Raw genomic sequence first — 26,801 nt, forward strand, 5'->3', positions numbered from 1 at the left:
AAGCATAGGAAAAGTGATGGCCCAAAGTACACGAGGTAAAAATAGACTTAGAAGTATTAGTTCTCATAGAACTATATAAATGGTATGGCTACCTATAAAAATAATAAATTCTGTGCAACTGGAATAACTGAATATTACAAAATTCAGATTACATAGTTATTTGCATAACAATGTTTTATTCTCTGTCAGTAGATTTGAAGCTCTTTGAGGTCAGAGACCAAATATTTTGTTCAGAACTCCATACCCAGTGCTTAACAGAAATTAATAGACTTCTAAATATCAGCTAAGCAAATAAATTAAGGAATGTAATTAAGAGAAATTATATTTCACATAAGTAAACTAGAGATATGCAAGATATCTTTGAGATATTTTTCCACCTCTGACATTTTAATTTTTAAATCTTGACGCCACAAAATTTTTCTGTAGTGTTAGTCAACATCTCAGAGCATTTAAAGAGAAAGCTTTTGCTTTTTAAAAGGCCTTTTGCTAAACCAGTTCTTCCTTTGTCTTTTTTGGGGGCATAATTATTTTGGGTACAATATTACAGGATGGTTTTTAAAGGAGCCAAAATAACATATGTTTGAGTTGGCCTGAGGAGAGCTCTTATCTGTAGAAAGTCATCAAAAACCTGATCTAAAAAGAACATACTGACAGTCTTTTGGTTATTGTCCTCTTTCAGTTCTTCTTGTGGTGATGGGAATGGGTAAAATTTTACACAAGTGGTGATGGGAGGTACACACAGTGTTAGCCCTTGAGTGGCTATAACAGCAAAGACAAAAGACAGGAGGGAGACACTGGTTATTGTCCAATAGTTTTTGACACCTACGTTTATCCTCTACTAAGGAATTTTTTTTGTCTTGCCACATTACTTCTGGCAATAAAAACCCACTAATGACAATAAAGAGTAAGTCTAAAAAGCTCCCTCCATTTTGAGAAAGTTTCTGGAAAGGGCAATAAGGAAGAAGCATTAGTTGAGGCTTGTCTCAAAATAACTGAAGTGTTGGTACTGGTTGGTTCTTCTTCCTTTCACATTCCTCTTTACAAAATAAGGTTTATGTTCATTGATCGAAGTATTTCTTTTCTCTAAATCCAAGAACTTTCAAGTTGTTGAATTGTTTTCCTCAATTCATTTGTTTCCATTACATTCTCCATATGAAAAACTCATTATACTTTTTGCTACCGTGGGAATGTCTTCTTGCTTAAAGCAGATGTTAATGACAATTTGATTAGAATGAGATGTCAGAAAAGTCAAAGTGACTGTGGGAAAGAGTGTTAACACTCTTTGGGGTTAGGAAAATATCTCCATGTTGTATTGACACACTTGGAGGACTAATGTCACAATTCTTTTTTTGGTTATTTGTTCATGTGAAACAGATTTGTAAGCCAATCTCAAAGGTTTCTCCACTCAAGAGACATTTTCCTAAATGATTAGTTTTGAAATTTTTCTGGAGAGGAATAGTAAAAATATTCTTCCCAGTTATCCCACACTGTGTCTCCCTGCTCACCCCCACCCCACCTCCTTGTATCAACAACTGAAGTACTAGGTGGTCTCTGTACTTGCTCTAGTCTGAAGGTGTGGAATAAAGAAGGGGGAGAACCCAGACGGGGCTGAAGGAATACCTGCTCAGGACATAGATTCTGTTTTGTCTTCTGAGATGTTAATTATGCTATATCAGAGGCCCTTATTTCCAATCAGTGTGTGACTCTTGTGAACTATAACTCATTTGCTCCATCTCTGCTCAATTACCTGGGGCCTCTACTGTGGACTTCAGATGGGATGCAGGGGCTTCTATTCTTGCTTTAGCTTGATGTATTCATGGATTCTTTCCTTGCATTGTTCTCTTGCCTTCTGACTGCATTAGCCAGCTTCTCTTCAAAGTAAAGGATGTTGGTGATGCTTCTTAGGATCTTATCATTTCCTCTTTTGTCCTCAGTACTGCTCTTGGATGAGAGTGCTGAGAAAAAAATGTCGCGGCATCAGAAACTTCAGTTTCTGTTATTAAAAAAAAAAGAATTTGAAATGTGTGTCCTGATGTCATTCTCTATTCCTTAATTGGTTTCTTCTGGTGAATTCTTAGCTTTGCTTAACGTGTATTATTATTGCCTACTTTCATTGGATACTGGGGAGATTTTAGGCCACTATAGCACTGTGCTATCCTAACTTGCAAATGTTCCTGCTTAACACATAGCATGCAAGAATCTGAACTTTGTGGGGAGATTTAACTAGGGGATGCAGAAAGAACCGGGACCCATTGATAATCTATCGGGACAGATTATCTTCTTGAATAAGATGACAAACTGAGGTGACTAAGTCCATGTCTTGTTAATCACTGATCCTTACATAAAAGAGGAAACATAAGAGCAAGTTTGTATGCTAGATGTTTGGCATGCTCCTCTTCAGCAACATATTTTGGCACACTTCAGTCAAATCTATACTATATAAGCAAGGAAAAATAAAAATATGAGCAATTATTATTTGAGCTTAGGCAATGAACAAACTACGTGTAATTATCAGCTTTAGCTATTTCCTTTGGTTAAATTCATGCAAAAGTTTCCTGACATGTTTCTTTTTAAAATTAGCTTGCTTCATTTGAATTTCCAAAGAATTTGAAAGTGATTCATAATTTAAAAGTCTGATTTTACACACACACATACACACACACACACACAGCCATGCATCACATAACAAGAGGGATACATTCTGAGAAATGCATCATGAGGCAATTTCACCATTGTGTGAACATTATCAAGTGCACTTACACAAACGTAAATGATACGGCCTACTACAAGCCTAGGTTATATGGTATAGTATATTGCTCCTAGGCTACTACATGGCACAGCACGTTGTTCTATCAAATATTGTAGGCAGTATTAAGTTTTGTGTATCTAAACATATTTAAACATAGAAAATATGCAATCATCGATGATCTTTTATATCATAGAAATATGATATAAAAGATAAAAATGTTACACCTGTAGAGGGCACTTACCATGAATGGACTTTGGAGGACTGGAAGTTACTTTGGGTGAGTCTGTGAGTGGCGAATGAATGTGAAGGCCTAGGACATTACTGTACACTGCTGTAGACATTATAAACATTGTACACTTAGGCTACACTAAATTAAAAAAACACTCTTCAATAATAAATTAACCTCAGCTTACTCTAAATTTTTATTTTATAAAGTTTTTAATTTTTTACCCTTTAAAATTCTTTTGTAATAACACTTAAAACACAAACACATTGTACAGCTGTACAAAAATATTTTCTTCCTTTATATCCTCTTTCTATAAGCTTTTTTATTAAAAATATTTTTGTTTCTTTTTTACTTTTAAAACTTTTTTGTTAATAACTGAGACACAAAAATGCACATTAGTCTAGGCCTACACAGGGTCAGGATCATCAATATCACTGTTTTCCACTTCCACATCTTGTCCCACTGGAAGGTCTTCAGAGGCAATAACATGCATGGAGCTGTCTTTTGTGATAACAATGTCATTGTGATAACAATGCCTTTTTCTGGAATACCTCCTGAAGGACCCGCCTGAGACTGTCTACATTTAACTTTCCTTTTTAACAAGTAGAAAGAGTATGCTCTAAAATAATGATAAAAAGTACAGTATATATATAAACCAGTAACATAGTTGTTTATGATCATTATCAAGTATTATGTATTATACATAATTATATGTGCTATACTTTTATACTATCAACAGCACAGTAGGTTTGTTTATACCAGCATTACCACAAACATGTGAGTAATGCATTGTGCTACAATGTTAGGACAGCTACAGAGTCACAAGGTGATAGAAAATGTTCAGCTCCATTGTAATCTTATAGGACTACCATCTTATATGTGGTCAATCATTGACCGAAAAATTGTTAGATGGTACCTGAGTGTATACATACACAGAGACAGAGATATTTTGAAACTAGGATTGAAAAGTAAGCCTTTATACAGTCCTTCACTTCTTGAAAAGATAAATTCTATCTAGATTCCTTGCTTAATGCCAAGAAAAATATCTATGTATATAAAGAATTCAACCCATAAAATTAAATTAGAAAATTATTGGCATACTTAACTTGTATCATCTCTTTTAAAAATTCTGAAGATCTTTCAGTATTTAAAAAATTTTTTCAAGTCAACGAGAGGATAGGATTGATAGAAGGAAATATAAGGAATTAGCTTTGCATTTTGAGTATCTATTTATTTATTAAACATTTCATATATAGAAGGTATTTAAGGTTTAGTTTCTCCAAAGATACCTATAATTATCTCATATGGAATGTTCCATTCTGCTTTGTTCTTATTTGTCAACAAATAAATTATTCACTTAAAAATATATGTATGTATATTTTAGCACCTACTATCTTTTCCCTTTTCAAATATGCACAACAAAACTTGCAAGCCAAAAACACAACAAAACAAGAAGTTATTTGATCTGCATAAGTGATATGAAATACACATATTAAAGCTGAATTTATGAAATGGTTGCTTTCAGGCACATTACTCTTAAAATAATGACTCAATTTTGAAGTAGATGCTGATTCTCCTTTCATAGATCGTGTCTTTCGGGTTTCAGGTAGTCAGTGATGGTAAATGTCAACTAACATCTTTTTCAAAATTACATGTCCTTTGTGAATTTTCTTAATAATTAGAAATTAAGTATTTAATTTTTCAAAAGATAGGTACTTTTGTCTTTTGGAGCTCACTATTGCCTAAATATTATGACAAAATATAAAAACACTACCAAACAATAATATATAAAAAGTTGCAAATTTCTACTATACAATAAATGACCAAAAAAACTGTAAGAAACAGTGCATTATATATGACTGAAGTGAAGACTGCCCAATTACAATTTACTGTATATATTTCATATAGACCTAAGCTATGATTTCCTACAATTCACCCTAACCCTAGCAACTGGTGGTCTGGCAGCTTCCTGCCTCTTGCAGAGTGTGGCATAGACTAGTGGGTCCTTTAGTGGTGGCAAGAGCAGTGAGTGTGAACACTTCTCTACCACCACCGAAGACTTGCAGGATTTTTTTGTCTTTATATGCACCTTTAGGCATTCTGTATACTGCCGTTTAAAGAGAAGTATTAGTTACCCTGCATGTGGGAAGGGTTACAAAAGAGAGTGTGTTGCTTGCTGTCTTTCACACTTAATCACATGTGAAATAGAATCTTCACTGCTTATATTTCTCACACACTACCTAGGACCAGTGCAAAAAATAGAAATGAAAAGTGGAGCTCTATCAGATCCATGCTGGATTATTTTAATGCAACTATTAATAATAATGCTTAATTGGAAAATAAAAACTGAGACAAATGCCAAGCTAGACAGGAGATGAGGACAGCTGGTATAATCTGAGATTTTCTGGGCAAACTAGAATATATGGCCTTTACCTCTTAGTTAGCATTATTGTCATGGCCTCTTAGCCATTTAATATGCACCTGAAAACTATTTCGTAGACTAGGGGCAATACTCTGTGTGTAGTCTTTTGCTTCTTGGTTATAGAATGTGGGTTTCAGACTGTCCTTCAGCCTTTGAGATGAAAAGATCCCTGTATGTAAAAGGACTCTGCACTGGACTAGTGTTTATGTCCCTCAAATTCATACGTTGAAATCCTAACTCCCAAAGTGATGGTATTAGAAGATGGGGCCTTCGGGAGATGATTAGGTCATAAGGACAGAGTAGTGTCCTCATAAAAGAGACCTCAGAGAGCTTGATCACCCCTTTTGCCATGTGAGGACACAGCAAGAGGGCACCATCAATGAATCAGAAAGCAGGCTCTTGCCAGATGTCAAATCTGCTGGCACCTTGATGGTAGACTTCCCAGCTTCCAGAACTTTAGGAAATAAATTTCTGCTTTTTATAAGCTATCCAGTTTATGGTATTTTGTTATAGGCATCAGAGCAGCCTCAGGTCCCTCAGGGAATAGAACCAGGAATTAAGGGCACATTAATTCTCTCTCTGTCTCTTACACAAACACACACACACACACACACACACACCCCTTTTCATCTTTCTGTGTGTTGGGTTTATTTCCGCCACCTGTGAACCAGTCCTTTTCATATGGCCATAAGGTTGAGTCATAGCCTGTGGCTGCTGTACTACCAAAGCAAAAAATCTTCTCACCTAATTTACTTTTTATGTCTTTTCATTGATATATAATATTTGTACATATTTATGGGGTACACGTGATATTTTGTTACATGCGTACAGTGTGTAGTGATCAAGTCACAGTATTTAGGGTATCCATGGCCTTGAGTATTTATCCTTTCTATGTGTTGGGAACACTTCGAATCCTCTCTTTTAGTTATTTTTAAATATACATTATGTTATTGTTAACTATAGTCACCCTACTCTACTGTTGGACTTTAGAACTTATTCCTTCTATCCAACTGTATGTTCATACCCATTAACCGACCTCTCTTCATGTGCCTCTCCCACCCTCACATCCTCCCTGCCTCTGGTATCTATCTTTCTACTCTCTACCTCATGAAATTGACTTTTTGCATTTGTCTTTCTGTCCCTAGTTTATTTTACTTAACCTAATGACCTGTAGTTCCCTCCATATTTTTGCAAATGACACAGTTTTATTGTTCTTATAGCTGAATAATATTCCATTGTGCATATGTACCACGTTTTCCTTATTCATTCATATGTTGGTGGATGCTTGGGTTGACTCCATATCTTTGCTATTGTAAATAGTGCTGTAATAAACATGAGGACGCAGGTATCCTTTCGATTTATTGATATCCTTTCCTTTGTATAAATACCCAGTAGTGGGGTTGTGGGATCATATGGTAGTTCTAGTTTTAGTTTCTTCAGAAATCTCCCCACTGTTTTCCATACTGGTTGTACTAATTTACATTCCCACCAACAGTGTATAAGAGTTCCCTTTTCTCTGCATCCTTGCCAACATCTGTTATTTTTTTGTCTCTTTAATAGCCATTCTAAATGGGGTAAAATGACATCTCATTGTGGTTTTGATTTGCTTTTCCCTAATGATTAGTGATGTTGAGCATTTTTTTTCATATGTCTGTTGGCCATTTGTATGTCTTCTTTTGAGAAATGTCTATTTATTTTCTTTGCCCACTTTTCTTTTTTCAAGACAGGGTCTCATTCTGTCACCCAGGCTGTAGTGCAGTGGCACAATCATGGCTCACTGCAGCCTCCATCTCCCAGGATCAAGCAATCCTGCAGCCTCAGTCTCCCAAGTAGCTGGGACTGCAGGCATGTACCGCCACACCCGGTTAATCTTTTTATTTTATTTTTGCAAAGACAGGGTCTCACTACATACAAGGCTATCCTTTGCCCAGTTTTAAAAGGGTTATTTGTTTTCTTACTATTGTGATGTTTGAGTTTCTTGTATATTCTAAACATTAGTCCCTTGTCAGATGAATAGTTTACAAGTATTTTCTCCCATTCTACATATTGTCTCTTCATTCTGTTGACTGTTTCCTTTGCTGTGCAAAACCTTTTTAAATTAATATAGTCTCATCTGTCTATTTTTGTTTCTGATGCCTGTGTTTTTGAGATCTTAGCCATAAAATTTTTGTCTAGACCAATGTCCTGAAATATTTCCTTTATGTTTTCTTCTAGTATAACTTTCTTTTATAGTTTCTGGTCTTACATTTAAACCTTTAATCCATTTTGAGTTGATTTTTTTATAATGTGAGAGATAGAGATGCAGTTTCGTTGTTCTGCATATAGATATTCAGTTTTTCCACACCATTTATTGAAGACGATGTCTTTTCCACAGTGCATATTCTTGGTGCCTTTGTCAGAAATTAGTTGGTTGTAAATATGTGGATTTATGTCTGGGTTCTCTATTATATTCCATTGATATATGTGTCTTTTTTTTTTTTTTTCTTTTTGAGAAGAAGTCTTGCTCTGTCACCAGGCTAGATTGCAGTGGCATGATCTTGGCTTACTGCAACCTTCGCCTCCTGAGTTCAAGCGATTCTCATGCCTCAGCCTCCGGAGTAGCTGTGATTACAGGCATGCACCACCACACCCAGCTAATTTTTTTGTATTTTTAGTAGAGACAGGGTTTCACCATGTTGGCCAGGATGGTCTCAATCTCCTGACCTCATGACCCACCCACCTCAGCCTCCCAAAGTGCTGGGATTACAGGCATGAGCCACCATGCCTGGCCTATGTGTTTATTTTTATACCAATACCATGATGTTTTGGTTATCGTAGCCCTGTAATATATTTTGAATTCTGGTAGTATGATGCCTCCAGCTTTATTCTTTTTGCTCAGAATTGCTTTGGCTATTCAAGCTCTTTTATGGTTTAATACAAATTTTAGGATATTTACTATTTCTGTGAGAAATGGCATTGGTATTTTGATAGAGATTGCTTGAATCTGTAGATTGCTTTGGGTAGTATGGTCATTTCAACAATATTAATTATTCCAATCCATGAGCATGGGATGTCTTTCCTTTTTTTTTTTTTTTTTGAGACGGAGTCTCACTCTGTTGCCCAGGCTGGAGTGCAGTGGCACAGTGGTACAATCTCGGGTCACTGCAACCTCTGCCTCCCAGCTTCAAATGATTCTCCTGCCTCAGCCTCCTGAGTAGCTGGGATTGTAGGCACATACCACCATGCCCAACTAATTTTTGTATTTTTAGTAGAGATGGGGTTTCATCATGTTGGTCAGGCTGGTCTTGAATTCCTGACCTCAAGTGATCTGCCTGACTCGGCCTCCCAAAGTGCTGGGATTACAGGCATGAACCACCATGCCCAGCCTTCTTTTCATGTTTTTTTTTGTGTGTGTGTGTCTTCTTCATTTTGTTTTATCAGCGTATTGTGGTTTTGTTTTTTGGTGTATTTTGTTTTTTGTTTTTGTTTTTGTAAAGGTCTTTCACCTCCTTGGTTAAATTTATTCATAGATATTTTACATTTTTTGGCTGTTGTAAGTGGAATTGTCTTCTTTATTTCTTTTTCAGATAGTTCATCATTGGTGTAAAGAAATACTACTAATTTGTGTATGTTGATTTTGTATTGTTCACCTTTGCAGAATTTTTTAACCAGTTTTAAGAGTTTTTTGGAGTAGTCTTTTGGTTTTCCTAAATATAAGATCATGTCATCTACAAAGAGGGATAATTTTAGTTCATCTTTTCCAATTTGGATGTTGACATGGTTTGGCTGTGTCCCCACCCAAATCTCATCTTGAATTGTAGCTTCCATAATTCCTATGTGTTGTGGGAGGGACCGGGTGGGAGGTAATTGAATCATGGGAGCAGTTCCCCTCGTACTGTTCTCATGGTAGTGAATAAGTCTCATGAGATCTGATGGTTTTACAGGGGGGAAACTCCTTTTTCTTGGTTCTTATTTTCCCTCTTGTCTGTTGCCATGTAAGATGTCCCTTTCACCTTCTGCCATGACTGTGAGGCTTCCCTAGCCACGTGGAACTGTGAGTCCATGAAGCCTCTTTTTTGTCATAAATTACCCAGATTGGGTAGGTCTTTAAAAACAGCATGAAAACAGACAAATACAGTAAATTGATACCAGTAGAGTGGGGCACTGTGGTAAAGATATACACAAATGTGGAAGCGACTTTGGAACTGGGTAACAGGCAGAGGTTGGAACAGTTTGGAAGGCTCAGAAGAAGACAGAAAAATGTGGGAAAGTGTAGAACTTCCTAGAGAACTTGGTCAAATCAGCATTTGACTAAAATGCTGATAATGATATGGACAATGAAATCCAGGCTGCAGTGGTCTCAGATGGAGATAAGGAATTTGTTAGGAATTGGAGTAAAAGTGACTCTTCCTGTATTTTAGCAAAGAGACTGGTGGCATTTTGCCCCTGCCCTATAGATTTGTGGAACTTGGAATTTGAGGGAGATGATTTAGGGTACCTGGTGGAAGAAATTTCTAAGTAACAAAGCAGTCAAAATGTGACTTGGGTGCTGTTAAAGGTATTCAGTTTTCAAAAGGGAAACAGAGCATAAAAGTTTGAAAAATTTGCAGCCTGATGATGTGATAGAAAAGAAAAACCCATTTTCTAAGGAGAAATTCAAGCCAGGTGCAGAAAATTGCATAAGTAATGAGGAGCCAAATGTTAATCCCTAAGACAATGGGAAAAATGTCTCCAGGGCATTTCAGAGACCTTTGAGCCAGCCCCTCCCATCACAGGCCAGAGGCCTAGGAGGAAGAAATGGTTTCCGGGGCTGGATCCAGGGCCCCCCTGCTGTTTGCAGCCTACAGACTTGGTGCCCTGCATCCCAGCTGCTTTAGCCATGGCTAAAAGGGGCCAAGATACAGCTTGGGCTGTTCCTTCAGAGGATACAAGCCCCAAGCCTTGGCAGCTTCCATGTGGTGTTGTTCTGTGGGTGCACAGAAGTCAAGAATTGAGGTTTGGGAACTTCTGCCTAGATTTCAGAGGATTTATAGAAATACCTGGATGTCCAGGCAGAAGTTTGCTGCAGGCGTCGGGCCATCATTGAGAACCTCTGCTCAGGCAGTGCAGAAGGGAAATGTGGAGTTGAAGCCCCAACACAGAGTCCCCACTGGGGCACTGCTTACTGGAGCTGTGAGAAGAGAGTCATCATCCTCCAGATCCCAGAATGATAGATCCACTGCTAGCTTGCACTGTGCACCTGGAAAAGCCACAGAAACTGAATGCCAGCCCATGAAAGCAGCCAGGAGGCAGACTGAACCCTGAAAAGTCACAGGGGTAGAGCTGCCCAAGACCATGGGAAACCACCTCTTGCATCAGCATGACCTGGATGTGAGACATGGAGTCAAAAGAGATCATTTTGGAACTTTATTGTTTAATAACTGCCCTATTGGTTTTCGGATTTGCACAGGGCCTATAGCCCCTTCATTTTGGCCAATTTCTCCCATTTGGAATTGCTGTATTTATCCAATGCCTGTATCTCCATTGTGTCTGGGAAGTAACTATCTTGTTTTTGAGTTTTCAGGCTCATAGGTGGAAGAGACTTGCCTTGTCTCAGATGAGACTTTGGACTGTGGACTTTGAGTTAATGTTGAAATGAATTAAGAGTTTGGGGGACTGTTGGGAAGGCATGATTGGTTTTGAAATGTGAGGACATGAGATTTGGGAGGGGCCAGAGACAGAATGATATTGTTGGGCTGTGTCCCCACCCAAATCTCATCTTGAATTTTAGTTCTTATAATTTCCATGTGTTGTGAGAAGTACCCAATGAGAGTGAATGTCTCATGAGATCTGACGGTTATATAAGGGGAAAACCCTTTCACTTGGTTCTTATTTTCTCTCTTGTCTGCTGCCATGTAAGACATGCCTTTCACCTTCTGCCATGATTGTGAGGCCTCCCCAACCACGTGGAACTGTGAGTTCATTAAGCTTCTTTTTCTTTATAAATTACCCAGTCTCGGGTATATCCTTGTCAGCAGCGTGAAAACAGACCAGTACAGATGTCTTTCATTTTGTCTTGCCTGATTGCTCTGGCTAAAACTTCCAGTATTGTGTTGAATAGTAGTAGTGAAAGTGGGCATCCTTGTCTTGTGCCAGTTCTTAGAGGAAAGGCTTTCAGCTTTTCCCCATTTGGTATGATTTTAGCTTTAGCCATGGGTTGGTCATAGATGGCCTTTACTCTGTTGAGGTATGTTTCTTCTATTATCAGTTTGTTGAGAGGTTTTAATTATGAAGGGTTGTTGAATTTTATCAAATGCTTCTTATGTGTCTATTGAGATGATCATATAGTTCTTGTCCTTTATTCTGTTGATGTGATATATCATGTTTATTTATTTGCATATGTTGTACATCCTTGCATTCCTGGAATAAATCCCACTTGACCATGTCATATTATCTTTTTCATTGTGCTGCTGAATTTGATTTGCTAGTATTTTGCTGAGGACTTTCCTTCTAATCTCAATTTAAATATCACAGGAGCATCTCCTTAGAGATAAAACACCTAACTACATTACAAGGTCATTGATACCATTACCATTAAAATGACAATAAACAGGCTGAGCGCTGTGGCTTATGCCTGTAATTCTAGAACTTTGGGAGGCCAAAGCGGGTGGATCACTTGAGCCCAGGAGTTTGAGACCAGCCTAGGCAACATGGCGAAACCCCATCTCTATAAAAAATACAAAAATTAGCCGGGCGTGGTGTTGAATGTCTGCAGTCCCAGCTACTCGGGAGGCTGAGGTGGTAGGATCATTTGAGCCCAGGAGGTTGAGGCTTCAGTGAGCCATGATCACGCCACTGCACTCCAGCCTGGGTGACAGAAGTGAGACCCTGTCTCAAAAAATAAATAAATAAATAAATAAATACATACATACATACATACATACATACATACATACATAAAAATAAACATACACTTTCCCTATACTTTGGAATCACACAGGTATTCATAGCTATAGAACCTCAAAATGAAGTTTAGCTTTTGTGTTTTTTAATGTTACGAAAGCTTTGAAATGAGATGATAAACCAAGTGACGCACAACTAAATAGACCTCCCAAAACAAACTTTGAGACTGAGTTTGTTTGCAGCCATTCCCATTCCAACATTAGTAGGTATTAAAAACAGAACAAACAAGCTGGGTGTGGTGGCTCATACCTGTAATCCCAGCACTTTCGGAGGCTGAAGTGGGTAGATTGCTTGAGCCCAAAAGTTCAAGACCAGCCTGGGTAACACGGTAAAACCCCATCTCTACAAAAAATACAAAAATTAGCCAAGCATGGTGGCATGCCTGTAGTCCTAGCTACTCGGGAGGCTGAGGAGGGAGGATCGTTTGAGCCTACAAGGTGGAGGTTGCAGTGAGCCATGATCACATCACTGCACTCCAGCCTGGGTGACAGAGCAAGACCCTGTCTCAAAAACAACAACAACAACAAAAAAAAAATCCCAAAAACAAAAACAAAAACAAAAAGAAAGAAAAAAATGGTGATAATTCAGGTCATGTACAAAGCTGATTTGTTTGATATTATATGCTTTTCAAATGATATATATGTGTATGTATATATATATATATATGCATATGTGAGTGTATATATGTGTATTTGTGTGTTATAAATTTTGTTCTGTAGAATTTTATTACTGCATAAATAATTCTTACCTGCGTTTCTACAAAAATACTTTCTTTACAATGCAAAAGCAAAGTATGAACTAGAACCAGAATAAAGAAGGTTATTAAGGCATAACAAGAGAAAAAGCATGTTTTATGTTTTGAGACTAATTGAATCATATAACCGAACTCTGCATGCATGCCTAGTTTCTTATTTTCCATTCAAACAGCACTACTTAAATATCTCTCTTTTCCCTGTCTGTTCCACTGAGCATACATGTTCTATATTTATGGTACTTTTAAATGTCTTGGCAGAAATCACGTCAATGAGAATGTATTGGTTAATTTCCAGAAAAAGAAAGATAAAAACACACACACACAGATTGTTCTTAACTATCCAGCCTTTTCCCCCAAATCATTTGTTTGAGAAAAATATTTGGCCTGACGTTGTCAAAACCTTGTTCTTTCAAGTGAAATTAAAGCTTTGCAAAATTTGTCCAGGCACAGTGGCTCATGCCTGTAATCCCAGCACTTTGGGAGGCTAAGGTGGGTGGATTGCTTGAAGTCAGGAGTTCATGTCTCTAATCTCAGCCACTCAGGAGGCTGAGGCAGGAGAATCACTTGAACCTGGGGGGGCCGAAGTTGCAGTGAGCTGAGATCACACCACTGTACTCCAGCCTGGGCAACAGAGAGAGACCCTGCCGCAAAAAAAAAAAAAAAAAAAAAAAGCTTTGCAAAATTCAAGGCTACTCTGGAAAATGCAAATATATTCTCAGCAATTACATGTAAGTAAAAAATCCTTATTGTTAACAAATTATATTTTTGATGAATTTTTAAAATTTGAGCACAATACTATTTCATTGTATTTGGCCATTATTTACAACACTTTGGCTCTGAATTCTGGCTCCACCACTCCATCACAGGTTAATTGATGAGTAATCTTCAGCAAGTTAGGTAACCTCTAGCAATTTCTTCCTCCAGAATAACAGAAATAATATTAACTTTCTCAGAATTGTTACAAAGAGTAAAAGAGATGGGATATGGAAAGCTTGCTTAGAACCTGGCATATAGTAACATTCAATAAATTCTTCAATAGGCTTTGCTATAGGTTGAAGTCTGCTCAAAAGATAGCTAATCAAGGTTTTATGCGAAGTAAAGTAATTCCTCGTAGCACAAGAATCAGATCTTCCTCAGTCTTAGAAATACGAGGGCTGGGGAGCTCTACTGGACTTTGATAATATAATAACTAAGACAACACTTAACAAAGAAACAGAAAACCTCCCCGAACCCTTCCAACTTTATCCAACATAATTTGAATTTCACAGGAGTATAACAGAACTACATAACAAAATAAATGACTTCCTGCTGTTAGGTAAACTACTGCTCTATTTCAATTGCTTTGGATGCTTCATTAATATGGGTCTGAAACTGCTAATTCGTTTTATCCCTGTGATTGGTAGTGGCCAACAAGAGTAGTATCACTGTGTTGAAAGAAATCGTAAAGTGATAGATAATATCCACTTGTTGTAGGTGTGATTCTTGCTTTTGGTTTGTGAGGTACCAGGTTTAAATTATAGCCCTTTCTGCTTGACGCTCATGGCAAAGATTGAATGTAACTTGCCTTTGAACCTTCAGCTTAATTCCTAGCATATCAATCGTGATACGTGGTTGTTGATCTAAGCTGCACCACATCATATCTCAGTCCTCCTTGTCTTTTCTGTTGTATCACCAGGGCTTTGGGCTTTGTGTTGGCATGAGCAAGAATGGTATGAAGGTAACACTAAGCCCAAAGCCACAGAGAATGGTCTTTTATTAACTCACAGATATTGGGGGTTTACGGTTCTCCCTCTTCCCTTCCCCTACAGAATGGCATATGAGGACTTCTGGTGTTATATTATCTCAGCTACTCAGCTACTTTACATAACCTTAAATTGGCCCTTCAGGCCACCAGAGAACTGAATTGACTCTCATAAGCAAGGAAGCTGTTCATGTGGGAAGTGTTATTCCCATGGGATCTTTTGCAGAACTGTTCAAATTTAAACAATATATCTGGGGAAAATAAAGAATGTGGGAAAGAAATATAGTAAATTGTTCCTGCATGTTTGTATAATTTCTGCTTTTTGGCCAAAAGGAGTAATATGTAATCAATGGTTTTATGTTTTTTTGGCACTTGGTCCTGAGCCAAATTGAAAAATAGCTCCTCTCCCACTGAGGATTATTCTAAGGCTTTAGTGTCTCCTTTGTGTTGTGAGAACCACAACCCAGGATGTTTCCCGTGTTGGGAAATGGGGAGAGTGGACGTGCAGACCTGAGCGCTGTGGCCTGGTCATTAACACTCACCAGCTGTGTCAAGACATGTGATCTCAAAATAAAAGTCATGCAGAACATCCTCAAGCCTCAAAAGTCACTCAACTAACACTGGGGCATGAGAGAGAAAGAACTTTTGGAGACTCTGAGTTATAGCTTAAGTGCCAAGGGAACACTTTCCCTGGTGGTATTGCCACAAAATGGGTATGGGGAGATTCTGGGCTCCGTTTGATCATTAGCCGTCTCCAGAAAGCAAGGGTGGGGAGCAGATGTGTGAGTTAGGCGACTTCATTTCATTTCAAAACAACAGATGACCCTTGCATGCACTTTGCTTATGTTTTGCCCTTTGAGTCATTATCATCCGGAGGCTGGGACCGGAAGCAGAATCTACTTCAGACAGAAGAACTTTGTTCTATTTTTTTTTTCCCCATCCAAGTTTAGGAGAGGAGATAGATAGGTTAATTTTTTATGGGAATCAACCCAAAATCTAGCTTGGCTGCCAGAGTGGTCAGAATAATCAAATTGACTATGTCCCGGTCAGGTTGATTTTATTATATAGATTACCTTGTTTTGTCCTTAATGATGGAACTAAAGAGTTGAATGTACAACAGGACTTGCAAAACACTACCTTCAGTTATCCAGATATAGAGTATGAGGGGACCTAACATCAGTGTTTCTTTTCAATGTATCTCTTATCTAAATCAAAATAAAATAAAATAAAATTGATCCTGGACCAAGGTTGAAATTGGAGGTGGGTCTAGAAGTTGAGGTCTCTGGGCTATAAATGTTCATAAATCACCGGTTTGTCTATCTGATTTTTTATTTACCTGTACTTGGCCTTGGCACAACAAATACATTCTGTTAAAGATTTAAATATATTTCCTCTTAAAGAATAGTGAGGCAGAATCATGTCATTAATGACCATGAGCTTAGGAATAAAAACTGGATTTGAATCCCAACTGTGCTCCCAAGTAGTATGTGACGGTGGTCAAGTAATTATATGTTCCCAAGCCAAAACCTCCAAGTCAGCAAAATTAGGGCAATACCTACATCCCAGAGTTGCACGGAGTAAATGATAATAGGTATGTGAAAGACTTGTATGTTAATAGCCTGATTAATGTCAATTTCCTTTCTTACTGGGCAATTTAGATATTCAATACATTAAATATTTCTCAAATCTTAGACACCTTCTTATTATACCTTAAACTGTGTGAATTATATTTTTAACTAGGCCAGCTGTATAATATTTTGAAATTTCATTCTAGTTAAGTCCACCACTGGTTCAATCAGCTTTAAAGGAAAAAAACAGCTATTATATCAGTGAATCATCCTTAAAAATCCAAGTGGTCATTTCTAAATTAACAATCTAAGCAATCTTTAGAGACCCTGAATACTGAAAAGTTTATGGTGTGCTATCTTCCCACCATTCATTCATTCATTTATTCATCATTTAATAAATATTTACTGATTACCTACAATATTTATTGATTACCTACAATTAGGCATTGTTCTAATCACTAATAGAGGAGTGATTCAAAAAGACAATCTCTGTTCATATGAAGCTTATATTTTAGTGCAGAAAATAATAAATCTAATAAGCCATTATATAATTCCTATATTAGCTATAAATGTATCTATATTATTTCTAAACTATATTTATATTTTTATATATTATATAAAAATGATATATACATTATACCAAATATGATATATTATTTGGAGAAAATAGAGAGTAGGGTAAGAGAGATGGGATGCTGGGGCCAGTGACAAAGTTTGAAACTGTAAGTAGTAACTTCACTATACTCCTCAATGTGAGAGGAGAAGAGAACAAGGAGGGGAGAGAGCAAGCCACAGAAAGAATAAGAAGATGGCCACGCACAGTGGCTCATGCTTGTAATCCCAGCCCTTTGGGATGCCGAGGCGGGCAGATCACCTGAGGTCAGGAGTTCGAGATCAGGCTGGCCAACATGGTAAAATGCCGTTTCTACTAACAATACAAAAATTAGCCAGGCGTGGTGGCCTGTAATCCCAGCTACTCGGGAGGCTGAGGCAGGAGGATCACTTGAGCCTGGGAGGCAGAGGTTGCAGTGCCTGAGATTGCACCACTGCACTCCAGCCTGGGCAACAGAGTGAGTGAGACTCTATCAAAATAAATAAATAAATAAATAAGAATAAGAGGGAAGCCTTTCAGGTAAAGGAGATACTTCATACAAAGGCCCTGAGATAGGAGTGCACCTGCCATGTTTGCAGAACAATAAGAGAGGCCAGTATGGTTGAAGTGGATGCAATGGAGTGAGAGAAGGGAAGAGTAGTAAGAGATGAGCTTAAAGAGGTAATGAGGACTAGCTCATGTTAGACCTTAGAGTATATTGTAAGGATTTTGATGTTTATTCTGCATGAAACGCGGAGTCACTACAGAATTTTGAGCAAGGGTAAAACAAACTGACTTCCATTTCGAGAGCAACTCTGGCTGCTGTGTTGAAAGTGGATTGTAAGGCAGTCAGAATGGAGGTTGAGAGGTTAGTCGGAAGGCTAGTGCAATGACTCAAGTGAAACGTGATAATTGATTGGATGATAGTAACAGTGGAGATAGTGAGAAGTGGTCAGATTCTGGGTATATGTTGAAGGTACAGTCAACAGGACTACCTGGCAGGTTGAAAATGAGAGTCAAGAACGCTTTCAATGGTTTTGGCCTGAGCAATGGAAAATATATGTAGTTAACATTACCTGAGCTGAATAAGACTGAGGTAGAGGAGGTTTGGTGGTGGGAAAAAAATCTGGGCACATTTAATTTGAGATGTTAATTAGATATCCAAGTAGAATTGCCAAGTAGGCAGTTGAATTTATGTCTGGAATTCAGAGAGGAGGTCTAGGCTAGAGATATGCATTTGGGAATCTTCACCATAGGAATGGTGGCACACAGAGGCTACCATAACACATCTCATGATTTTGTGGAACTTAAATGTAACTGGATTTGCAATCAGATTCCCCTTAAAATACTGTAATAGCTCCTTTCATACAACTGAAGCTTTTGAACTCCACTTAACACATGAAAAGTTTACTTATATTTAAAACCATAAATCTGAATGATATCAGTGAGGCAATGAGTGTGGATAAGAAAAAAGTTGACCAAGAACTGATCTCTGGGGCATTCAACATTAGAAGATACAGGGGAAGTCGAAAAAGCAAAGAAAACAGAGAAGGACCAGTCAGTGATGTAGAATGAATACTAGAAGGGTGTGGTGTCCTAAAAGCTAAGGGAGGAAAAAAAAGATGTTTTCAGGAGAAAAGAGTAGGGCTGGGAGCAATGGCTCAAACCTGTAATCTCAGCATTTTGGGAGACCGAGGCAGGTGGATCACTTGAGGTCAGAACTTCAAGACCAGCCTGGCCAACATGGTGAAACCCTGTCTTTACTAAAAGTACAAAAAATTAGCCAAGTATGGTGGCAGGCACCTGTAGTCCCAGCTACTACAGAGGAAGAGGTGGAAGGATCACTTGAGCCTAGGAGGCGGAGGTTGCAGTGAGCCGAGATCACACCACTGCATTCCAGTCTAGAAAATAAAGAGAGATTGTCTCAAAAAAAAAAAAAGAGTAATCTGCTGTGTGTGAAACACTGTTGATATGTCAAATATCATGAGGCCTGAGAATTGAAAACTGGATTTCGCAACATGGAGGTCAGTGGTAACATTTTTTTAAAGCACCATTAAAAATTCAAAGTAAAAAAATATATAATAAAAGTTAAGAAGACCAACAAAATTCTAATTTTGACATTAAATCTGCTTTGATTTTTTTTCTTTCTTTCTTTTTTTTTTTTTTTTTTTTTTGAGACCGTCTCATTCTATCACTCAGGCTGGAGTAAGTGGCATCATCAAGGCTAGCAATTGAGCTTCTAGGCTCCTAGGCTCCTAGGGACTACAGACACATGTCACCACACCTGGCTAATTTATTTTTATTTTTTTGTAGAGATTTGATCCCATTATGTTTCCCAGGCTGGTCTCGGACTTCTGACCTCAAGCTATCCTCCTGCCTTGGCCTCCCAAACTGCAGAGATTACGGGCATGTACCACCATGCCTGGCCTGATTTCCTTTTTAAAAATCAGTATTTAAAAATTGAGGGAAAGGTAGCTCATTTGTCAGTGCCTAAGGAATATACTCAGTCTTTATTTTGGATAATGTAACATTGAAATGATTGACTCATTAAAATTATTTACTATAGTAAATTAATCAATAATTTGGTATTGGAGTATCAGTAACATAATATTTTTCTACTCTTTCACACACAGACACGCACACACCTTTAATAGCTATAACTGAAAGTATTTCAAATAAATTTTGGATATATACATTCTAAATATATCAGAAATATATTTCTAGACATTAGAAATGGTCCATTTTTCAAACAACATTAAGTACAACAACGTCAAGTATTAAATACAAATTACATGTTAGAGTTTATTATAAATTAATTTGGTCTGTAATGAATGCATACTTACAGTGCCACCTACTGTCTGGTAGTAAAATCATAACATCAATCATCCATACAGGTGAATTAAAATAAAGAAATAAAATACATAATCCTCTTATTATCAGTAATCTCTTTTTGGAAATCAGACATTGTGTGTGACAACACTAACTTAAAGAACGTATCACATTATCTCAATGAGGAAAAAGTATAACTAACACATTACTTATCAACCTGTAACTCCTACCAATTTTATAAAATATATGAAAGCCCACTAAAGCATACACACACACACACACACACACACACACACACACACCAAATCATTATGCTAGGATGTAAATGATTAAAACATTACTTTTTGATTACCAATTATGACAGTTTTTAGTAAACAGCTGTTTCATAGTATGTGGTAACATTTGTTGACCATTGACATATATTCCAAAAGTCTACAAGTGATTGCAATTTTATTTGTGATGTTACCTTAGGCTTTTTCCCTAATCATTTTGTTAAATATTTATATCTGCTATAATACTATACAGTTACCTGTAGGGTCTATCATTAAACTTAAAAATGTAAGGTAGAAAACATTGGCCATAATATATCATTTATTTAAGAAAAAGGGGAAATCTTATAATATACAGTGACCTTTGAGCAGCATGTGTTTGAACTGCAGGAGTCCACTTAATGCATGGATTTTCTCTTCCTCTGCCATTTCTGAGACCGCAAAATCAGCCCTTTCTCTTCCTGTTCCTCCTCAGTCTACTCAACATGAAGACAATGAGGATGAAGACCTTTATGCTGATCCACTTTCACTTAATAAACAGTAAATGTATTTTCTCTTCCTTATGATTTTCTTTCACTTTTCATTTTCTCTTGTTTACTTTTTTGTAAGAATACAATATATAATATATAGAATATACAAAATATGTGTTAATCAATCATCTATGCTCTTGGTAAGGCTTCTGGTCAACAGCAGGCTATTAGTTGTTAAGTTTTGAAGGAGACAAAAATTATGCATGGATTTCTGACTGCATGGGGCATCTGCATTCCTAACCCCCATGCTGTACAAGGGTCAATTATCTATATATAGTTATATAAATACGTAAGTATATACAGTTACATGTGTGTTAAGTAGTATCCTATGGGAGAAAGAGACTCAAGCAGAGAAAAAAAATTGAAACAAGGCTTCCTTAAATATGCCTTGCTTAGTAGATTCAACTACATAATTATAAAGCACAATTAAATAGGAAAAGCAATTCAATTAAATACGGTGAAAGAAATTAAAAGCTGTATGGGGTTTTAGCAATGTAAATAGAAAATATGTAAACCAGCAGAAAAAAATCGCAATAAGGAATAAATATGTTCTATGATGTTGGGGTATGAAACACCAACAGCCATTTTTAACAGGAAATTGTTGAATAGGGAGAGTTCTGTGGGGGCCTGTGGACTTTGGCACATTGAGGAGAGTAAGGACTAAATTTCTATTAACTAATGTCTGTGTGTTGCACAGACTTGTCACATCTTTGATAGACAACAACCTGACCTGGATTCAAATATTATCACTTAATTTCAGATATTCACAAGCTTTAACAAAATTTTATATTCAACATTTTCTCACCGTATGCTCCCTTTTTAAAATTCCCTTTAAAATTACACAAAGATATTTTGTTTGATAAGTTGACTTTAATTTTTAAACTCTACTAGGATATAAATCTTTGTGTTTTCATAATACAAGATCATTGTTTGGCTCTTTTATTTTTTTCTGGGTTTTAAGTGCTCTGCATCTACAACAAAGTCAAGTGTCATTTTACCTGTCAACATTCTAATTATTCTACAATAAGTTTACAGAATAACTGGTAAACATTAAAGATGTGAGGTTAGTAAAATAAAATGAAGGAATTGTAAGTGCAAATATCTTTATGCAGCTGAACGCAGTGGCTCACGCCTGTAGTCCTAACACTTTGGGAGGCTGAGGCAGAGAGATCGCTTGAGGTCAGGAGTTCAAGACCAGTCTGGCCAACATGGTGAAACCCCGTCTCTACTAAAAATAGAAAAATTAGCCAGGTATGGTGGTGCCTGTCTGTAATCCTGGCTACTCCAGAAGCTGAGGAAGGAAAATTGCTTGAACCCGGGAGACAGAGGTTACAGTGAGCCAAAATCATGCTACAGCACTCCAGCCTGGGCGGCAGAGCGAGACTCTTGTCTCAAAACAAACAAACAAAAACCCTTTAGGCTTTCCTCTGTTCCTTCCTTGCCTCTATACTTGCATTTGTTTAGTCATTCAGCAAATATTTATTGAATTCCTGCCACGTCAAGGCTCTGGGTGTGCAATGGTGACACGTGCAGGCTCTGGGTGTGCAGTGATGACACGTGCAAGCTCTGGGTGTGCAGTGGTGACACGTGCAGGCTCTGGGTGTGCAGTGGTGGCACGTGCAGGCTCTGGGTGTGCAGTGGTGGCACGTGCAGGCTCTGGGTGTGCAGTGGTGGCACGTGCAGGCTCTGGGTGTGCAGTGGTGGCACGTGCAGGCTCTGGGTGTGCAGTGGTGGCACGTGCAGGCTCTGGGTGTGCAGTGGTGAGCAAACCTTGGTGCCATGAAACGACGTGTGAATCATAGGAATAGAAATGGCAAGGAGAAAACAAAGACAGAAAGTATATACGCAGAAGGTCTCGGTAGGTTTTCATTTTATTTTAACCAGTTATTCTTCAGCCCATAGTAATATTCCATTGTGTTAAAAAGAAAAATGAACTCTTAAATTCACTTGTGTCCTCAAATTCACTTAGTAGGCAAAGAAAAAGAGGTCTTGAAGGAAGAGGGCTGGAGAGAGATAAAGGTAGTGATGAGAGACAAATAAAAACACCTGTAGTATCTGATAGCATAAATTTTCCTGTCCCATCCCATCAATATCTGTTAAAATTCCCATACCTTTGTAGGGCTCATTTCAAAAGGCCATATAATCCTTGAAGTCTTTTCTGATCCTCCAAACTTGATGTAATTTCTCCGAACTCGATGTAATTTGTTTCTCCCTTTAAACAGCCAAAATCTATTATTCGTCTTTTGGTACTTATGTTTCTCCACTTATCTTGTGTTAAATCTGTTTGTATAATGCCCTTCAATAATTCCTTCAGGACAGAAACTGTCTCTTATTCATGCTAGTGTCTTCTACATAATATGAGCTTAATAAATGTTGATTTGATTGAACCTTAAAAAGTTATAATTCATCTGCCTATAAGCACGTTACTCAAATCAAACCGACTTGTTTACCACCTATTGTCATCACACAGCTTGGAATGTAAACGTGCTCATTTCAAAACTGTATACACTCACACATATATATACATATATGGTCACATATATTTATAAAATTATATATTTGTATTTTATTTAGTGAAATGTTTCAGTCTATATGCTATTCTATTGCATTTCCTAAGGGATCACTTTAAATTTGAAAGGTGACTTCTTCAGCACTTCCAAACTGATCTCATTAAAATAAAATAAAATCATTTTCCAGGTTATTGAGCTATCTTTCATCTTCAATTCATAACCTTTTATATGAAAGTAAAAGTTATGATAAAAATTCTTTGTTCATTTGAAACCTTATAGGATATAACCCCTCAACACTGTGTGAGGTCTACAAAAGAGTATTTGTGCTTGAAAGATCAAATCAAAAGGAGACAACAAAGGTAAAAGTAACATTTACACAATTTTGTTTACTTAGCAAAGTGAACAATATTACAAAATCTGTCATATCATTCAGGAATTGAGCATAATGCAATAATGACATTTTCTGGTCATCTCCGGGGAAGGCTTCTTTCCAAATTTTCTGAAAACAAATTGCCTATGAATTAATTTAACAAAGACCCAAAAGAAAGTGGCAGGTTACAATGTAGGTAGCCAGAGAAACAGTCCAGGCTATTAGAAGAACCATTAAGATGCTTAGTGCTAGAATCCAAAAGGTTCAAAATAGATTTAGAATTAGACTCATGGTGACTAAGTTACCAGACATATAAAATATGACCCCAGAACAAATGCTTCCTATAGGTACTCCCTTGATTCACCTCTATAGTGGAGACAAACATCTACTCAAGCAATAGTTTTTGTTAGGATTTTTCATCTTCATTAAAAGATTATTACAAATAACTGATAACAGTAGTTTAGCATGTAGGTAGTAAATTAAGGAAAAATAGTAGCATGATTGTTAATTTTATTTGTCAATATAATGGGGCTAAGGGGTACTCAAACAGCTGGTAAAATATTATCAGTGTGTCTGTGAGGATACTTCTGGGATAATGTGAATCAGCAGACTGAGTAAAGATCACCCTTAGCAATGTGGGGGTTATCATCCAATCCATTGAGGGCCTGAATACAACATAAAGTTGGACCAGATCAAGTTTATTGATATGGGCCCACTAAGCAGATTCTGCATTTAATGTTGCAGCTACAGAAATCTGCATAAGTAATGAAGAGCCAAGTGTTAATCACCAAGAAAGTGGGGAAAATGTCTCCAGGGCATGTCACAGATCTTTGCAGCTGCCCCTCCCATCTCAGGCCTGGAGGCCTAGAAGGAAAAAAATGGTTTTGTGGGCCCCCTTGCTGTGTGCAGCATAGAGACTTAGTGCCCTGCATTCTAGCCACTCTAGCCATGGCTAAAAGGGATCAAGGTTCAGCTTGGGCCATGGCTTCAGAGGGTGCAAGCCCCAAGCTTTGGCAGCTTCCATCTGGTGTTGAGCCTGTAGGTGCACAGAAGTCAAGAATGGGGATTTGGGAACCTCTGCCAAGATTTCAGACGATGTATGGAAATGCCTGGATGTCCAAGCAGAAGTGTGCTGCAGGGGTGGGGCCCTCATGGAGAACCTCTGATAGGGGAGGGCAGAAGAGAAATGTGACTTGGACACCCCCACACAGAGTCCCTACTGGGTCACTGCCTAATAGAGCTGTGAAAAGAGGGCCACCATCCTCCAGATCCCAGTATGGTAGATCCACCAACAGCTTGCACTGTGCACCTGGAAAAGCAGCAGACACTCAATGCCAGCCCATGAAAGCAGCCAGGAGGGAGGTTGCATTCTGCAAAGCCACAGGAGGAGCTGCCCAAGACCATGGGAACCCACCTCTTGCAGCAGTGTGACCTGGATGTGAGACATGGAGTCAAAGGAGATCATTTTGGAGCTTTGTTTTGACTGCCTTGCTGGATTTCAGACTTACATGGGGCCTGTTGTCCCTTTGTTTTGGCCAGTTTCTCCCATTTGGAACAGCTGTATTTATGCCTGTACCTCCATTGTACCTAGGAAGTAACTAACTTGCTTTTGATTTTACAGGCTCATAGGTGGAAGGGACTTTCCTTGTCTAAGATGAGACTTTGGGCTGTGAACTTTGAGTTAATACTGAAATGAGTTAAGACATTGGGGGACTGTTGGGAAGGCATGACTGGTTTTGAAATGTGAGGATATGAGATTTGTGAGGGGCCAAGGATGGAATGATGTGGTCTGGCTGTGTCCCCACCCAAATCTCATCTTTAATTGTAGCTCCCAGAATTCCCACGTGTTGTGGGAGGGACCCGGTGTGAGATAATTGAATCATGGGGGCAGTTTCCCCATACTGTTCTCGTGGTAGTGAATAAGTCTCATGAGATCTGGTGATTTCATAAGGGAAAACCTCTTTCACTTGGATCTCATGCTGTCTCTTGCCTGCCAGCATGTTAGATGTGTCTTTTGCCTCCCACCATGATTGTGAGGCATCCTCAGCCATGTGGAACTGTGAGTCCATTAAACCTCTTTTTCTTTATAAATTACCCAGTCTCAGGTATGTCCTGATCAGCAGCATAAAAATGCACTAATATAGCCAGGCTGGTCTCGAACTCCTGACTTCAAGTAATCTGCCCACCTCTGCCTCCCAATGTCCTGAGATTACAGGCATAAGCCACCACGCCCAGCTATGTGATGGTTAATTTTATGTGTTAACTGGGCTAAAGAATGCTCAGATAGCTGGTAAAACATTATTCCTGGGCGTGTCTGTGAAAGTGTTTTCAGAAAAGATTAGAATTTGAATCAATAGACTGAATAAAGATCACCCTCACTAATGTGAGTGGGCATCATCTAATTTTTTAGGGCCTACAAACAGAACAAAAATGCAGAAGCAGGGTTAATTTTCCTTCTGCTTCAGCTGGGACATCCTCTTTTCAGACATCAGTGCTCCTGGGACTTGAACTATTGGCTCCATTCTCAGGCCTTTGTGTTTGGACAGAAACAAAATCACAGGTTTTTCAGGGTCTCCAACTTACAGATATCAGATGGACTTTTCAGACTCCATAGTAGTATAGGCCAATTCCTCATAATAAGTATTTTTCTATTTCTTATGGTAGCAATATTTATAATAGTAAAGACATGGAAACAAAACAAATGTTCATGAAGAGTTGACTGGATAGAGAAAATGTAGTATACACTGCAATGGAATGTTAATCAGCCTTAAAAAAAAAAAAGGGGGGGAATCCTACCATTTGTGACATCACAGAAAATCCTAGAGGTTATTACACTACATGAAATAAGCCAGTCACAAAAAGACAAATGCTTATGATTCCACTTATATAGGGTACCTGAAATAATCAAACTCATAAAAGCAAAGAATAAGTGGTGATTGCCAGGGGGTGGGGGAAAGAGAAAATGGGAAATTATTTTCAATAGGTATAAAGGTACAAAGTTTTAATAGATATAAAGTTTTAGTCATGCTAGATAAATAAGTCCTAAAGATCTTGTATACAACATAGTGCCATAGTTAACAATACAGTATTGTGCACTTTAAAATGTGTTGAGGACAGATCTTATGTTAAGTGTTCTTACCAAAACATACACACACACACACAAACACACACACTTTTGGAGGTGATGGATATATTCAGTACCTTGGTTGTGGTGATGATATCACAGGTTTATGCATACATTCACAGTCATCAAATTGTATACATTAAATATGTGCATTTTTGTATATCAAATATACCTCATTAAAGCTTTTAAAAACACT

The 26,801-nt window shown here is 37.9% G+C and overlaps 1 long non-coding RNA gene across 2 annotated transcripts; it reads right to left on the reverse strand.

Moving 5' to 3' along the window:
* Positions 1-362: 362 nt before the first annotated feature.
* On the reverse strand, positions 363-26,267 carry LOC129049400 (uncharacterized). 2 transcript variants are annotated; one of them, XR_008512449.1, is made up of 3 exons: positions 26,065-26,237; positions 22,713-22,813; positions 363-1,955 (listed from the first exon to the last, which is right to left on the reverse strand). It is a non-coding gene; the product is annotated as an uncharacterized LOC129049400 (long non-coding RNA). The 2 variants fall into 2 exon arrangements; XR_008512448.1 differs by lacking the exon at positions 363-1,955 and adding an exon at positions 22,456-22,604 and having other exon boundaries at positions 26,065-26,267.
* Between the last annotated feature and the right edge of the window lie 534 nt (positions 26,268-26,801).

The sequence above is a fragment of the Pongo abelii genome, chromosome 10 (genome assembly GCF_028885655.2).
Source record: "Pongo abelii isolate AG06213 chromosome 10, NHGRI_mPonAbe1-v2.0_pri, whole genome shotgun sequence".
NCBI lineage: Eukaryota > Metazoa > Chordata > Mammalia > Primates > Hominidae > Pongo > Pongo abelii.